This window comes from Apodemus sylvaticus, chromosome 4 (genome assembly GCF_947179515.1).
Source record: "Apodemus sylvaticus chromosome 4, mApoSyl1.1, whole genome shotgun sequence".
Lineage (NCBI taxonomy): Eukaryota > Metazoa > Chordata > Mammalia > Rodentia > Muridae > Apodemus > Apodemus sylvaticus.
The window spans coordinates 57,027,332-57,044,668 of record NC_067475.1 but is presented as its reverse complement, the minus strand read 5'-3'; positions in this window follow the sequence as shown (position 1 = coordinate 57,044,668).

Genomic DNA, 17,337 nt, shown 5'->3' with positions numbered 1-17,337 from the left:
CATGCACCCTGGGAACTTGGTGCTTATGTTTTCTCACAGTGCCTGCAGCTTGATGGCTCCTCAGGCCTCACATCCTTCATGTGGTCCATTAGCTGCTGACTACAATTATATATCCTGCTTCCTCTCACATGCAAGGACATTCATGAGCTCTGTGGTGCAAACTAATATTTGTATTGGGATTATTTGGCAATAATATTAGCTCCAATATTCTTATTTAAGCCCTGCTCTTATCACCTATTTCCCTTGGTCTTTGCAATATCTGGGAGAGTCATGTTGAGTATGAAAACTCCTTGGAGGGCTGAGTTCAGACAGGTCCATGTGGTTCAGCCCCCCAACACCCATCAGTAAGGAAATAACACGCAGTGACATGAAGATGTACCAGAATGAGATGGAAAGATAAAAGATGGGGAAAGCTGACTCTTAGAAAATCGTGGAGTTGAAGAGATGGTTCAGTAGGCTAAGTTAATTGTCACCAAACCTGACAGACTGAGCTCAATCCCCAACCACTTGGTGAGAGGAACCAAAGAACTCCTGTCAATTGGCCTCTGACCTTCACATATGTACCTATCAGGCATACATCCATAGTCACCCATAAATTACAATGGTAATTTTAAATTGTTAAAGTTTGCCTAGAAGGCTACAAGAGGAGATTAGGGGTGTGGAAGGGTGGAGAAGATGGGTGGGGAGAATCTGCTAAATCACACTTTGAGATTATTAAAGTGAAATCTAAAATTTTGTATGCTAATTAAAAATACAAAATTACATTTTATTTTTTTTTTCATTTTAATATTTTTATTTTCTATATTCTTTGTTTACATTCAAAATGATTTCCCCTTTCCCAGATACCCCCTCCCCATATGTCCCATAAACCTTCTTCTCTCCACCCATTATCCAATCACCTCCTTCCTTTTTTCTCTGTCCTTATATTCCCCTCCAATGCTAGATCAATCCTTTCCAGGATCAGGACCCTCTCCATACTTCTTCATGGGAGTCATTTGTTATGCAATTTGTGCCTTGGGTATTCAGAGCTTCTGGGCTAATTAATATCCACTTATCAGAGATTGCATTCCATGTGTATTCTTTTGTGATTGGGTTACCTCACTTAGGATGATATTTTCCAGATCAAACAATTTGCCTAAAAATTTTGTGAATTCATTGTTTCTAATTGCTGAGTAGTATTCCATTGTGTAAATATACCACATTTTCTGTATCCATTTCTCCTTTGAGGGGCATCTGGGTCCTTTCCAGCTTCTGGCTATTATAAATAAGGCTGCTATGAACATAATGGAGCATGTGTCTTTATTGCATGCTGGGGAATCCTTTGGGTATATGCCCAGGAGAGGTATAGCAGGGTCCTCTGGAAGTGTCATGTCCAGTTTTCTGAGGAACCACCAGACTGATTTCCAAAGTGGTTGCACCATCTTACAGCCCCACCAGCAGTGGAGGAGTGTTCCTCTTTCTCCACATCCTCGCCAACACCTGCTGTCTCCTGAGTTTTTGACGTTAGCCATTCTGACTAATGTAAGGTGAAATCTCAGGCTTGTTTTGATTTGGAATAACAAAAAAACCGGGATAGCTAAAACTATTCTCAACAACAAAAGAAATTCTGGGGGAATCAGTATCCCTGACTTCAAGCAATACTACAGAGCAATAGTGTTAAAAACAAAATTACACTTTAAAAGGCTGAAATAAGTTAATTTTTTAAAATTCTGTTATTATTCTTTTTTAATAAACATCCCCAGGGATAGAGGACTAAGGGAAGAGAAGAAGGGAAGTGAGACTCCAGACCCACAGCCCCTCCCCACCCACCTCTTTCCCCCTTATATATTTATAATATACATACAAGGCCCAGGGATGGGGGTCAAGGGGAACTCCCTCAGCGGGGTGGGGGCAATCCAGGCTCCTTCTCCCCCTGGGACCCAGACTCCTCTGCTCTTCGGTGAGGCCCTTTTCAAGAAGATGGCCCTGCCCGTTCCCAAGACTTCACCACAGGGCATCTGGTGGGGAAGAAGGAGCCTGGATTATAAAATAAAATAAAATAAAATAAAATAAAATAAAATAGAATAGAATAGAATAGAATAGAATAGAATAGAATAGAATAGAATAGAATAGAATAGAATAGAATAAAATAAAATAAAATAAAATAAAATAAAATAAAATAAAAGTAGGCTAAAGAGATAGCTCAGTGGTTAAGAGCACTGACTGCTCTTCCAAAGGTCCTGAGTTCAATTCCCAGCAACCACATGGTAGCTCACAACCATCTGTCTTTACATGTGATATGTATGTGATGCCCTCTTCTGGTGTGTCTGGAAACAACTACAGTGTACTCATATACATAAAATATTTTATTTTATTTTATTTTTATTGATATATTTTTTATTTACATTTCAAATGATTTCCCCTTTTCTGGGTCCCCACTCCCCAAAGGTCCCATAAGCCCTCTTCCCTCCCCCTGTTCCTCCATCTACCCCTTCCCACTTCTGTGTGGGGTTATGCACATAAGAATGCAAGTGTCCATTGAGTTCAGAAGAGGTCATCAGATCCCCTCAATCTGGAGTTAAACAGAAGGTTGAAAGGTGTCCAGTATGGATGCTTGGAACTGAACTCAGACTCTCTTCAAGATCAGCAAACATTCTTCATTACTCCACTGAGCAATTTCTCCAACCACTATTTCTTCTTTGTCAAGATGAAGTCTCATTTCATAGCCCAGGCTATCCTGGAACTCACTATCCAGATCAGGCTAACCTCACACTCATAACAATCCTCCTTTCCCAATCCCGAAAATGCTGGAATCACAAGCGTGAGCCAACACACCCATTACAACCAATTGGCTCAACATATGCTGCAGTGAAGAACTTCAGGACAAGTCAGTATGAAGTCTATTATGCAAAGTAAATTGTATACTCAGAGAAATGGGTTTGAGTCCAGTTGTTAAGAGAGACACATGCTTTTAGGATTTGGATGAACACATTTTAATGTTGGGGAGGATTATTCATATATTTGGAAAGGGCCACACATGAAACTCCAGACATGGGTTGAAAGTTTTCTCAGAATAATGCTTATCCCCCTTTTCTGTCCTTACCTGGTGTTTTCTAGACATATCATACTGTCAGATGCATGATGATAATATGTAGTTTTGCAGGGTTGATGATAATGGAGATGGCATTATAATTAATCAGGAAATAATTAATAATCCTCTTGGTTAAGCATATTGGTCCCAGACACTTTGCTGTTGTGATGGTTATATTAAGGCCTACTGAAACACAGCTCTGCCATGGCACCAGACGTCAGCCAATATGGAGTTTGCCTCTTGTCTTCCCATGCCTATTAAGCCCACCTTATTTGCCTAGGACATGCAGTTAAGAGACATAGGGTCACACACACACACACACACACACACACACACACACACACACACATGCACTATACATGCTCACGTCTATATTTTTACATTACATGACTTTAAAGTCTCAAATTGAAAAGAAACAGTCCTCTAAGTAGCCACCAAAAGGGAAGGAAGAGAGAACAGTTTCTGAAGCCCGAACGGGTGACACAGCTGCAATCCAGTCTTGCCTTAGACCTTCACACCAGTTACCTGCCCTCAGTGACCTTCCCTTCTTCCTGTGGTTACATTTTAGGGTCTTTCATCATTTCCTTGACTTCCTCTATACTCTGTGCTCACTTAGCAACAGCTTTTTTGTATGATCCAGTTGTTCTTTCAGATACTTCTAAGGCTGGTCAAGGGCAAGAAGATGAGATAAAGAAAATCAGGGACATAGGTTTAATCCTTTCTTGAATTTTTCCATAAGAATTAACCTGGAGATGTTAGAGTCATATATGAATTAAGCAACACAAACATAGTAATATCTGTGTTCTAGGACTGTATTGGGCATTCACTATTCAATGCTGTCTAATTTTTCAATATGAAAAAAACAGGGAGACAAAAGAGGGATATCTATCAACTCCTTTTCTTGCATTCAAGACAAGGGCTTATAAAAGAGAGATCTGCTAGGTTTGGGTCCTGGCAAATTCTAGTTGCCTGTCTATGGAGGAGACTTCAGCCCAGCAAGGAGACCAGAGCTGGCAGAAGAATTATATAGAGATTTTTTTCTCACTCTTAAAACTGTCTATTGGAGTTCCTCAGGCAGTGGCAGTATCAGCCTTGGGCATATGTGTGACTTTGAAATTGTCCCTTCTAGCTAGATGTTCTACAATTACAGAATCATCCTGTTAATAAAGGGCAAGAGAATGAATATTAATTGGGTACATAAGGTTCAGAGGAATAAATAGGATGTGGAAAACAAGTATGCAATGAAGAGATTTCATTAAAATTCAAACAGGAAAGAATTTTAATTTATATTTGACCATTAACATTCATATGTAAGAGACTAAAGAGATAAAAGCAGTGGTTAATAGTACATGCTACTCTTGCATATGACTCAAATTCAATTCCCAGTATCAGGAGGTTCACAACTACCTGTAATGCCAGCTGTATGGTAATGTATTTTATGAAAATAACTCTTACATTCAAAAAGATGAGAATTTTTGTGAGGCTCACAACAAAATTAATATGACTTGAGGTTATGTAAGATGTAAAATGGATACCCTACTGCGTATTCAGCTCCTTTGTATAACCTATCTTTTAATTTACATTTTTACTAGATATTTTCTTTATTTACATTTCAAATGCTATCCCTTTTCCTTGTTTCCCCTCTGAAAACTCCCTATCCCATTTTCCCCTTCATGGGTTCAAGGGCCTCTCCTCTCATGGATGTCTGACCAGGCCATCCTCAACTACCCATGTGGCTGGAGCCATGAGTCCCTCCATGTGTACTCTTTGGTTGATGGTTAAGTCCCTGGGAGCTCTTGGGGGTACTGGTTGGTTCATATTGTTGTTTCTCCTATGGGGCTCTAAACCCCTTCGGCTCCTTGGGTCCATTCTCTAGCTCCTCTGTTGGGGACCCTGTGCTCAGTCCAATGGTTGGCTGAGAGCATCCCCCTCTGTATTTGTCAGGCACTGGCAGGTCCTCTTTGGAAACAGCTATATGAGACAGGCTCCTGTCAGCAAGCACTTGTTGGTATCCACAATAGTAACTGGGTTTGGTAACTCTGTATGGGATGTATCTCCATGTGGGCAGTTTCTGGACAGTTTTCACAATGTAACAACCACCTACATTTGCCTTGGGTTTCCCATGTAATTATCTTTTACAATCTAAACTAATGCATAGCATTAATCTTGTTACATTTGTGTGCCGCTGGCCCAAAGAGCAAAGCATGTAGGTAAATGTACATATGATATGGTAGTCAGTTGTTGAATGAAACTAGTAGCTGGAAAAAATCTTATTAAAACAAATATTCACAATAAATACTAGAGGCAGCATTTACATACTGTGTGATAGTAAGTGTTTATTATCTGAGTCAGTTCATGTCAATTGAAATCATTACAGTTGCATCCCTTATAAAACTCTTTGAGGTCTTTGAATTATCTATCTGACTTAGGGTTACTATTGCTGTGATGAATCACCATGACCAAAGTAACTTGTAAAAGAAAGTGTTGATTTGGTTTATGCTTTCATAACATTTATTATAAAAGGAAGTTAGAACAGGAACTCAAACAGGGCAGGATCCTAGAAGCAGGAGCTGATATAGAGGCCATGGAAGGGTGCTGTTTATTGGCTTGCCCTCCACGGCTAGCTCCACTTGCTTTCTTATAGAACCTAGAGACATCAACTCAGGGATGGTACCACCCACAGTGGGCTAGGATCTCCCTCATCAATTGCTAATAAGAAAATGCCTTAAGCTGGATATTATTGTAACATTTTCTCAATTGATTTCCTCCTTTAAGATGGTTCTAGCTTGTGTCTGTTGACATAAAACTGTATCCTTTATTTCTTGACTCATGTGATGCATTCTCTGCTGTTCAATAAATACAAACAAAATCCTTTGTTAGGAACAGACACAAACACAAGGATAAACAGGACAGTATTCAGGCAGGCATAGAGTAATAGTCATCCAACTGACAAATTATAGCAGGAGAGATGATGAAGCCACAAGGAAAAAGAAGTAGGAAATTCAAATCTGAGCTAAATCTTGGTAAAACTACTTCAAGAGAAGGTGCTTTTAATTGCTTTTCCTTAATTCAACACTGATGCATTTTGGGTGCTCTGAAGACATTATTAATATTTTTAAACCTATAAGCCACTCCTGGGTCCTAATGGAATCTTCCTCTACAAGCACTTGCACGTGCACACACACACACACACACACACACACACACACACACACATGCATGCACACACACACTCTAAAACACACAATTAAAAATAATATAAATCTCCTTTATAATCACATGTTACTATATGCTTATGTTTCAGTACATGGGAGGCTTAGGCATGAGGATTCTGAGTTCTAAGCCAGCCTGGGTTGCACATTAGAGTGCTATCAATGAAAAAGAAGAAAAAGAAGGAGGGGGAAGATGACAAGGAGGATGAGAGGAGGACGAGGAGGAGAAGGAGGAGGAGGGAGAAGAGGAGGAGGAAAAGAAGAAAACCTTACTAAGAGTGTTATAAAATACTGTCTTAAATATTTAAAAAATAACTATAAAAAAATCCAAAGAGACCATAAATATATAAGATGCACAACATTGTATGAAAGGGTTTAGGGTTAACAATCCTTATTACTGCATGTGTTCATTTAACTGGTTTATATTTGCTTATTGTAGCATGGGGTGCAGCTCAGTTGGTAGAAAGCATGCCTCACATGACAAAGTCTTAGTCCTTTGATCCTCAGTTGCAAATAACCTAGGAATGTGCTGCACACATTTAGGAGTCTAGAATCCCAGCATTTAGGAGTTAGAGGCAAGAAGATAGAAGGTCAAGTTGTCCTTAGCTATATATAGCAAGGTTGAAGCAGCCTGGGCTATGCAAACCTCTGTCTCAAAAGAAGACAAGTTTATACTATTTTAGAATTATCAAGCCTAATTTCCCTATTGCATTTCTGACCAAATCCTGAATCTTGATATTTCAGTTCCTGTAATAATGAAATTAATTAATGTTTAAATTTCCCTTTCTCAAATGGAGAGAAATTTGCAGTTCTAGGAAATTTTATAACTAAGTAGAAAGATGATAAGAAGTGTGTGTGTGTGTGTGTGTGTGTGTGTGTGTGTGTGTGTGAGAGAGAGAGAGAGAGAGAGAGAGAGAGAGAGAGAGAGAGAGAGACAGACAGAGAGACAGAGAGAGACAGAGTTTGATGTGTTTTGTTGGATATAATAGTCTTGGCACCTAGGTCTAGGTGTTGAGTTCTGAATTTGTCTTGTTGGGTGGGTGTTTTGTTCCTTAAGCTTTGTTTCCTCTCTGTATTTTATGAGAGTGTAATGGTGGTGCTCTACCTGTTTTCCTAGCCTGCTTAGCTGGTGTGTTCATAGGGAATGCATGCAAGGGTTTCAGACTGGGATACTGGGGCAAGTTGTAGGGAGAAAGGTTTGAAAAGAAGGTAACCTCATAGGAAGAACAACAATATCAACCAACCAGACACTCCAAAGCTCCCAGGGAGTAAACAACCAACCAAAAAAAAAAAAAAAAAAAGGTCTTGTGATCCCCTTAGGATCAAGTCAATGAGGAAGGTTAGACACCAGCAGGTTTCCAGCTACAGAAATGCAGATAGCATTGGGTATTTGCTCTCAGGAGGAGTAGGAGGGGTGTGGGTCTGTCTTTAGCCTATTTGTTGCCCTGAGTGACATAGCTTTTAGATTAGCTAGGGGTGCCTACTGGAGTTGGTGTCTGAGATACAGCAATGACTGGCAGGAGGGAGGTTAGGAGGGAATGGTCTGTGTGATGCATGGAAGATGTGAGCAGGAAGGAGGAAAGGATACACAGCTTGTGTTCTGTTGGAATGCTAAGGATGAAAGTGTGGATTGGGTCTGGGGTACCAGACTAACTGGTTTTCTGACAGGCATGGAAACATGTCTTTAATAACAGCACTCAGAAGACAATTCTCTTCTTCTTCCTCCTCCTCCTCCTCCTCCTCCTCCTCCTCCTCCTCCTCCTCCTCCTCCTTCTCTACTACTCCTTTACCTCTTCCTCATTATTTTCTTCTGCTTCTGCCTTTGCATTATTTTGCTTTGAGACAGAATCTCAGTTTGAAGTGCAGGAAGTCACAGCATAACACAGATGAGCCTTGACCTTGTATTAATCCTCCTCCTTCAGCCCTAGTGTTATGATTACAGGTGTGTGCCACTATGTAATCTAGTTGATTTCCCATTCATTCCTACAGAATTAATTTGGTCCTCTGTGTATATATTTTAGTGACTTTAATATTACAAATGTCTTCACCCCAATCACAATGGCTACTCTTGCATGCATTCCCTATGAACACAAAAACCAACCACAACAAATTCTGATAAGGATATAGAGAAAAAGAAATATTTATAGATGAGTGGTGATAATGTAAATTAGTGCATCCACTATGGAAATCTCTATGGTGGTTTCTCAAAAATCTATTATCTGATCCAATTATATCACCCTTGGGTATATATCCACAGGGATCTAAGTCTGTGCATTATAGAGGCATTTTCACATCCATGTTTATTGATACATTATTCAAAATAACTAAGATATGGAGCCAGTCTATGTGTCCATCAATAGATGAACAAACAAGGGAAGTATGGCAATAAGTACTTTTGCAAAGATCCCCTCAACATGGACTGTATTCACACCAAAATTGTGAAGAAAGTGGCCCAGATAATCACTGAGAAGTGATATACATTCTGGACTTTCCCACAAGTACATGTGTGGAAAGATAGTAGCTGTCTTCAGCAGGAAGCTCACCATCAAGATAGAAGATGTGTCACACACTTATAACAAGATTTCAGATGTGTCACACATCCAGTGAAGCATATTCAGAGAAGCTATGAATGATACACCACCTTAAAATAGTAAAGTCCCACTATGTAGTCCTGTTCCATCAAGCTAAAATAGGGGGAGAGAAAAAGAAGAGATAATTATATTCCTAGGGTCATAGTCTAGGATCCAGTCATGGAGGTAGATTCTTTAAGAAAATACTGAAGTTTTTGCATTTCAACAGTCTCTCAAACCAGTCAGACATGCAAACATTCATGTGGGATGAATTTTCAAACATACTGTATAGCCATGTGAATCTATCCTGCCATGTTGTAGAATTTTCTGTAAACCTGGGAGGAAGAGGGGGAGGGAGAAGGGAAGGGAAGAGGAAGGGAGAGGGGAGAAGAGGAAGGGGGGAGAAAGAGGGGGAGGGGGAGAGTGAAGGGGAGAGGGAGGAAGAGCAGATTAGACACAAAGCTCTCACTCATAGTACCTGTACTACAGGCATTTAGCAATAGTCTAGCTTATGCTACATAAAACTTAGTGCCAGATAAACCAAAAGCTAGGTGTGGTGGTATAAACCTGCAATCGTAGCACTTAGGAAGTGGAATCAGAAGGATCCTTATAAATTTGCAGACAATCTGGTCTGTATAATCAGTTCTAGGCTAGCTAGAACATAAAGCAAGATCCGATTTTAACAGACAATCTAGTATATACACATGGAGGCATTTTATTCAGTAATAAAGTAAAAGGAAATCCAGCTGGAGAAAGGGCTCAGCCATTCAAGGTTAGGCTCACAACCAAAAATATAAGAAAAAGAAAACCATGTCACTTGCATGAAAATGGATAGAACTGGATGTCAGAATACTAAGGGAAACAAAACCAGGAAAAAAATAGACATTTTATCTCTTACACAAAATCTAGATTCAAATATATACAATTACATACACACAAATATATATATGGAGAGAGAGAAAGAGAAAGAGGGAGAGAGACATGGAGAGAGAGGTGAAGTTATAAGTGGGTATATGAGAAACTTCAAGATAGAGAGAAAAGGTGAAGCAGAAGAAAGCGAGACAAAATATTGCATTGAGCTATCATTTTGTTTTTATCTATGTGTAGTTATGAGTATATATATTCATATATATTTCATGTGTGTGTGGCTACATGGTAGGGCCAGAATAAGACATCAGATCCCTTGGCAATGGAATTACAGGCAGCTATGAACTGCCTATTGTGAGACCTGGGATTTGAGCACTAGTCCTTTGCAAGAACTGTACTCATTCTTAATCATTAAGCCATCTCTCCAGCCCTCAAAATGGTGCATGCTTTCCTTAATAAATAAAATCAAGATTTAACCATGCATATTATACATAACATATGAAATCCAAATAGGAACTATTTGAGGGGACATTGGCAAGAGCAAGGGTTTGTGGGTAAGAGTCTTTTTTGATGTTGTGATAGTGATGCTCATTCAGAGTGGCAGTGCACTGTGATGTGAAACTTCTATTACTGTATATTACATGGGCATTTGTGTTAGAATGCTGTATAAAGTACAGTTACAACCCAAACACCATAGCTCATACAAGTAATACCAGCACTTGGGAGGCAGAGTAGGAAGATTAACATGATGAGTTTGAGTACAAAAGAAATCTATCTTAGAAATAACAACAGCAAAAATTTAACACCTATGGTCAAGCATTTAGAAAGCTCACCAACAAATCGTAAGGGTTTATCTCAGATAACAAGAGGTGAGGCAGCTCAAAGGGTGCTAGCCATCCCTGATATGTCGCTAGGAGCACACTGGCCCTATTCTGTTAAATATACTGGCTTCATCTCAGCAGTTACCATAAGGCTTACAAAACCCAGTGGAACTTAGAAATTGAAAAGTACCATCTATATGGAGAAACCTATCCTAGAAGTCTCCAGCAGATCTCCCTGTTCCCTTTACTAATGTTGACTTCTCATTCCCTCTCGATGGCCAGAACAGATTCTCATGTCCAGTGAAAGTCACCTGGGAAAGTGAGAGCAGGGTTGCCCTGACCACATTTCACTGACCAGATATAGCCCTGAGCAGGCTGCCAGCAGGACGAGGGAGAATGAACTTTAAGTACTAAACTGTTTGCCCTGAACAGAAGAAGACCAAGCAAAATGGTTCAGTTACTTTTCTGTCTCCCCCGAGACAGAAGCTTAAGCAGAGTACTTACCATTTATTCACTCATTCATTCAGCGTGTGTTTGCTAATTGCCCAACATGTGCCTGGCAGTAGGAACTTAGAAGGGAACAAAAGTGACAAAGCACTCTGGAAATGACCCCATGAAAGTCAAGAGTGATTGAATGAGCAACCTCAGGACTCCGTGTGTAATAATTAAAATAGTCTTGAAATACAATGGAAATGGTGTGATTTGGAGTTGTAACAAGAAACTCTGGTTTAAACTGAGAGAAAAATGGTTGGGTGATCTTTTTGTGCACTCTGTAAAGATTTTTTTATTATTCAAATGCTTATTTCTATATAGGCAGAGATCTTATTACATGCTCATCTTTGGTATTCTTATTCTTGTGGCTGCATTATATTTTTGTAAACAATCCCTCAAACCACTTCTGATTGGTTTAATAAGGATCTGGTGGCCTGGAGAAAAGCAAGAAAGGATAGTCAGGACATCTGGCAGAGGTAGGAACTCGGAGAAAGAGCTGAGGCTGGAACATTCACCAGTCAGATACAGAGGATAGAAACTCACCAGCAAAATGCAGAGGAAGTCAGATATACAAAACTCAAGATCAGTAATAAGCCAAATGACAGAACACAGATTAATAAAAATGGGTTCATTTAAATTATAAAAGCTAGTCAGGAGCAAGAATAAGCTAAGGCCTAAAGCTTTCATAAAAATATATGGATTCAGGAACTGGTACCTTGGAGACTATACCGTTATAGAAAGTCAAAGAAAAGTCATTTAAGTAACATATAATAACCAAATAAAGTCACACATGGCCCTATATGCTATAATTCTAGTACTCTGGAGACAGAAGTAGGTGGATAAAGAGTCCAAGGCTGGTCTTGATTATATATTGTGTTTGAAGTCAACTTTGAGCTACATGATACCCTATTTCAAAAAAAAATTTTTTTTAAGTAAATGAATAGAGCAAAAAGAAAGAAGGCAAGGGGGAATGAGAGAGGGAGAGAGGAAGGGAGAAAGGAAGGAAGGAAGGAAGAAAGGAAGGAAGGAAGGAAGGAAGGAAGGAAGGAAGGAAGGAAGGAAGGAAGGAAGGAAGGAAGGAAGGAAGGAAGGAAAGATTTGCAGTAGAAGGAAATATGAGGAATATATGAAGAATGGTGTCAGGAGAGTCAATATGCCCCAGAAAGAGACCAGGTCAGAGAATAAACAGTAAACCAATTACACGAGATCTTCATTCAAGAAGACACTTCTCCAAAACTAGGAAGGAAACCCCAGCAGGTATGAGGCAGATTCCATCGTCTGGAACAACAAACCCAAACAGGGTGTTCTCTGTTACAGTGGAAAAGATCCCTTTGTTTAATGTGTTTAGGCAGACATGTTCAAAATTTTTGTCACAGATCAGAAGCCAAGAATTTAGAAGGCTCTTCAGTTTGAACTTCTGTTTATCTCATTGGGAAGGGAATAGTTTAAGATGTTAAGACATTAAGATGCTATCATTGAGCCGTGGCAGGTCTATTATTGGGGGAAGGCACATTGCTTTCATGATTCTGTTTGCGTCATTGCCAAAGGACTGGAAGGGAGCCTATGTTTGGAGTTGAAGATAGAATCCTATCTTCAACTGAGTAAGCACTGCTGAGTCTGTGACACACTGGTCAGGGCATTTCCACTAGAACAGGTCAGCTGATCCCTGCCATGTGCAACTAGGTCAAGAGGTAAGAAGGGAAGCATTCGGGAGGGGACATCCGTGCACCCCTGGACAGCTGCAGTGCTTCCTCTTTAGGTTCAGCTTTCTGCCAGCTTCTCTTATCACAAAACAAAGACTTGGGCTCTCAGCAAATTCTACATAAAACATAATTGCTGTTCTCAGCTATCATGGTGTAAAATTGAAGGCAAGGACAATGACCAAGTTAAGCAAAGTGGCACAGAGGAGACAAGCAGCAGTCCCTCTCAGGGCAGATGTGCCAAATTGCAGGAAGAAAAATAGATTCAGTCTCTATGGATTCTTAATAACAATTCTCAGAGCTGGAATTTAAGTGCTTCTTGGGGTTTCTGAGAGATGTCCAGAGACAGGAGTGTATCATACCTTCTGTTTTTAAACTGTATTGAGACTACAATGAACTGAGTGTTGAAAGGTCAGTAAAGAAAAGAACCTGGATTGCATACACATTCAAGTATGTTCTTTTTACTCTTCATAACAGCCTTGCAAGGTGGTTTTATTATCTCAGGAAAATGAGGCTGTGAGCATGGCTAACCCAAGAATGAAGTCTGTGTTTGTGAATCTCAGATGCCTAAGCTCACTCTATCATGTTCCACTGCATCCTTTAGTGAAGTGAAGTGATGTGTGTGTGTGTGTGTGTGTGTGTGTGTGTGTGTGTGTGTGTTTGCTGCCAAGATCCTCAAACTTCACCCATGCAGGAGAAAAAGAGAAGGTTTTTCTTTAGCTTAAAAGCCAGGCTGGAGGTGAGTGGGTAGAGAGTAGAGGGGAGGAGGAAACCTTGGCCTTTACAGAAGCGAAGGTCTCTAGTGCTTTCCCGTTCTTATTTGTAAACTTATCAAATCTATATTTATTTCTTTTGCTCCTTTTCTGTTTAATTTCCTTCCAATTAAAGCAAAACTTTAGACTTTGGGGATAAGATGGCTGATTAGAAGCTTCCTATGTGTGAGCAGTCAAGTTAACAAAGCACAGACCCTATCATGGGAAAAGGGAAGAGCATAGGAGTTAGAGTAAGGATGACAATGCCCCTGTGAAGCACAGAGAAGCAGAAAGGCTACACAGAGAAGGGAGCAAACACATTTGCCCGCAGCTCTGACTCCCTGGGGAGGGGCGACGAGGACTGAATGAGTTTTGCATTGTGAGACTATCTTCAGACTCTGAGTATCTGGGGCGAAATGCTGTGCTTTGAGTCTAAAATTTTCTAAATAGGTTCATATGTTTAAACATCTGGCACTCAACCTTATGTGGAGAATCTGGTTAATAGAAGTGGGTCACCTAGGGCAGGTCTTTAAAGATGTGTAGTTCAGATGTAGCAATGGTCTAGCTTTTGTTGGTGCTTGTTTATTATCTTTTGAGACAGGGTCTCATGTAGCCCAGGCTGGCTTCTAACTCCTTGTGTAGTTATGACTTTGAAACTCTGATTCTCCTGACTCTGCCTCCCAAGTGTTAAACTAATTACCCGTGTTTATTCACCACATCTATCTCAGTTCTCACAAGAAGAAATATAGATTTCCAAGGAATGCAATTTTTTAATGTTCAAACATTCTTAGTCATAAGGAAATTCTAATCAAAATTAGATTACATCTCATTACTGAGATTACATCTCACTTTAGTCATAATCATCATCAAGAAGATAACAGTAAAGAAAGAAAAGAATGTAGGAGAAAGGAAACACTTCTGATAGAAACGGAAACTAGTATAACCACTATGGAAATCACAGTGGAGGGCCCTCAGAAAACTAAGACTGGAATTACCACATAGTCTTAAGCCACTCTTGGGTGTAGACCTGAGGGAGCAGACGCAACGTGTAAAGGGGATGTCAGTGGTGACAGCCCGCATTGCCACCTTCGCCAGCTTCAGTTCTCCTAGACTTGTAAGAACTTCGACTCTCGCCAAATTGGAGCTGAGGGCCTTGACACGGAGGGCGAATTTTGAGACTGGCAGTATAGTGAAACGGAGTTAGAAATCTGTGTAATGATAATTTTAATATAGGCTTAAGCATTATTATGAGAATGAGAAGTACTCAGAAGAAATGATGCATGCCCAGATCACAGAGAAAAAGAGACAGAAACAGAGAGACAGAGACAGAGAACCTTGTTGACTCTTAAGCAACTTCCCAAAAGGTTACTTAGAATCCCTCTCCTTTTTTCTCCTAGAAAATCTGCAAGATTATGGCTGGGAGGGAAATGGCCTTAGGTACTTGGTAATCGGGCTGGAATTCCTGCTTGCCTACTGGCAAAAACTTCCACTGAGTTCCCAGCTGACAGGTTTCTTCTTTCCCACTTCTCATGACATGAAGCCCTGGGGATATCTATGGACCCATGCCCATTGCTTGACTGTATAAAATAGCCAAATTATGGAAACAGCCTATATACCCATTCATAGTATGAATGGATAAAAAATGTGGCATATCCACACTGAAATATTATTCAACCTTGAAGAAGATAAAAATATGGCATATTCAAGAAAACAAATGCAGTGGAGATCACCATATAAATAAAATAACCAGACTTAGAAAGATAAATACTACAAATTTTTTTTTCTCACATGCAAAACCTAACTTTAAAAAAAAATCCATGAAAGTAGAAACAGGAATATATGGGGAGAAGTGGGCTTGTTACAAGGGGGACAGAGACATTCCTATCTGCCCACAAATGCTTTGTTGTCTTTCTCAAATAGCCCACCAAGTTAAACACAAACATCCCTTAAAACCTAGGACAATGAACTTTTCTTCTGCTGTTATTCATACTTCTCAGAAATGTAGGTTTTACTTCCTCACATTTCAATAATTTTTCATTTCATTCTTGGCCCTTTCCACCTCCATTTCTCGGCTGTCATTAACTGACATCCTGATATTACACTAAGCAAAAGTCTCATACAACTATGCAACGTTCCTAAATCTTTAGTGCAAAGAATGGCCACCTAGTGAATATCCTTATAGGCATACAAAACCCCACCAGAGGTCTCATGGTTTTCCCCAGCCATTATTTCCTCCTTCCTCCCTAAAGGATGTACTATCCTGACTGCTCATCCTATGTGTGAGTTTTGTCTGTTTCAAGCTTTATATAATCTGAAGCATATCTCTTTTATATCTGGTATCTCTTGTTCGTACTTGTAAGTATGGGCAAAATACTGCATGCACTGAGGGATTGTTTACTTTTATTGCTACATTAATGCACAATTGTATACATATTCCACAATTCATCTATTTTTGTATTAATGAACCTGTGAGATGAGGTTGTTTCCACATAAAGACTCGTTCAACAGTTTCCATTAATCTTCTTGTCCCTGTCTTCTTGGTATACAAGTACTCTAATCATCTGTTTTTGTTTTTGTTTGTTTTGTTTTGTTTTAAGAAAGAAAGCTCTACTTGGGAACACTGTAACTTAGATTGGCCCAATTAAGACACAAGAGCACAAGAGTATCAACAAGTTGGACAAGGTTTTCCTGAGCAGTTCCTTCTCTTATGAGAGACAGAGAAGCTCCAGATGTCATAAGACAAGGCACTTGGGGACAGCCACGTCCTTTCATGTTATTTCATGCAAGAATCCAGAGGATGGCAATCAAAACTAAATTATATAATTAAAATTAAGTGCAAGTTGCTTACACCTAAAGTAACGGCAACTCATAGGACCTCTGCTCAGGGTGGTCAGTTTAATGCAAGGTCTGGTTGTCCAGACTGTAGAGTCACCTGGGGATGAGTCATGGAGAGACTGAAGAGGACTGTGGATCAGTCGTCTTTGTGGGTTTTTGCTTTAGTTTGCCTCTCATTCCTGAAGTCAAGGTTAAGACCTTGGTGAGCATAAAGGGTTCAAGCTGACTCTTACAGGTAGATACCTGTCCTGCCCTGGGAGGAGGAAAGGGTGTATCCCAGAAACCCCAGCAGGTGCTTATCACAGTGTCATAGTTTATGACTGCAGTTTAAAACCTGGGCCTCTTTAGAAGTCAGTGGAGGTGAGGAGAGAACAGGTGGATGGCTGCATTGTTCTCTGGAGCTAGAAGGGGGATGCTTTACAACACTGGCCTTAGGAATCCTTTACATTTATATCATATAAGTTTACAGAAAGTTTTTTTAATCCCACTCTCTGACATTGAGAAATCTTTATGGCAGCCAGGCAAGTATTATCCTCCTTATGTTCATCTGTGGACTAACAAAATCAAATGGAAGGCGGGGTCACTACCTTAATCCACCTCTCCAGCCCCTTTCCAGGAGTGCCTAGGTAGAGAAGACAAAGATCTGAAAGTAGCCTGCATCTCTGAATAGTTGCAAGGACAGGCGCAGAGGAGTTGGTTGGAAGGGCTTGTGGTTTGAAAGTTCTACACCTTGGCCAAGTTTGGAAACACCCTGGAGAAGGTTCTTCCAGTCCTTACCCTGGGGGTAGGGGGTCACTTTAGGCACCTACCAGAGTGTTTCAGAATGTGAAGTTTCAGAGGGTGACAGTGACATGGTACCGCCCCTCCCGGATGGACACGCGGGCGCCCTCTGGTTCCCCAAGGCGCAGGGGGGTAGGGTGGGGACCCGAGAAAAGCAGCCAGCCCAGGTGCACCAGGGGTTGGACAGAAGCCCGGAAGGTGCGCTGTCCCGCTCCACCCCCTCCCTGCGCCTCCCGCG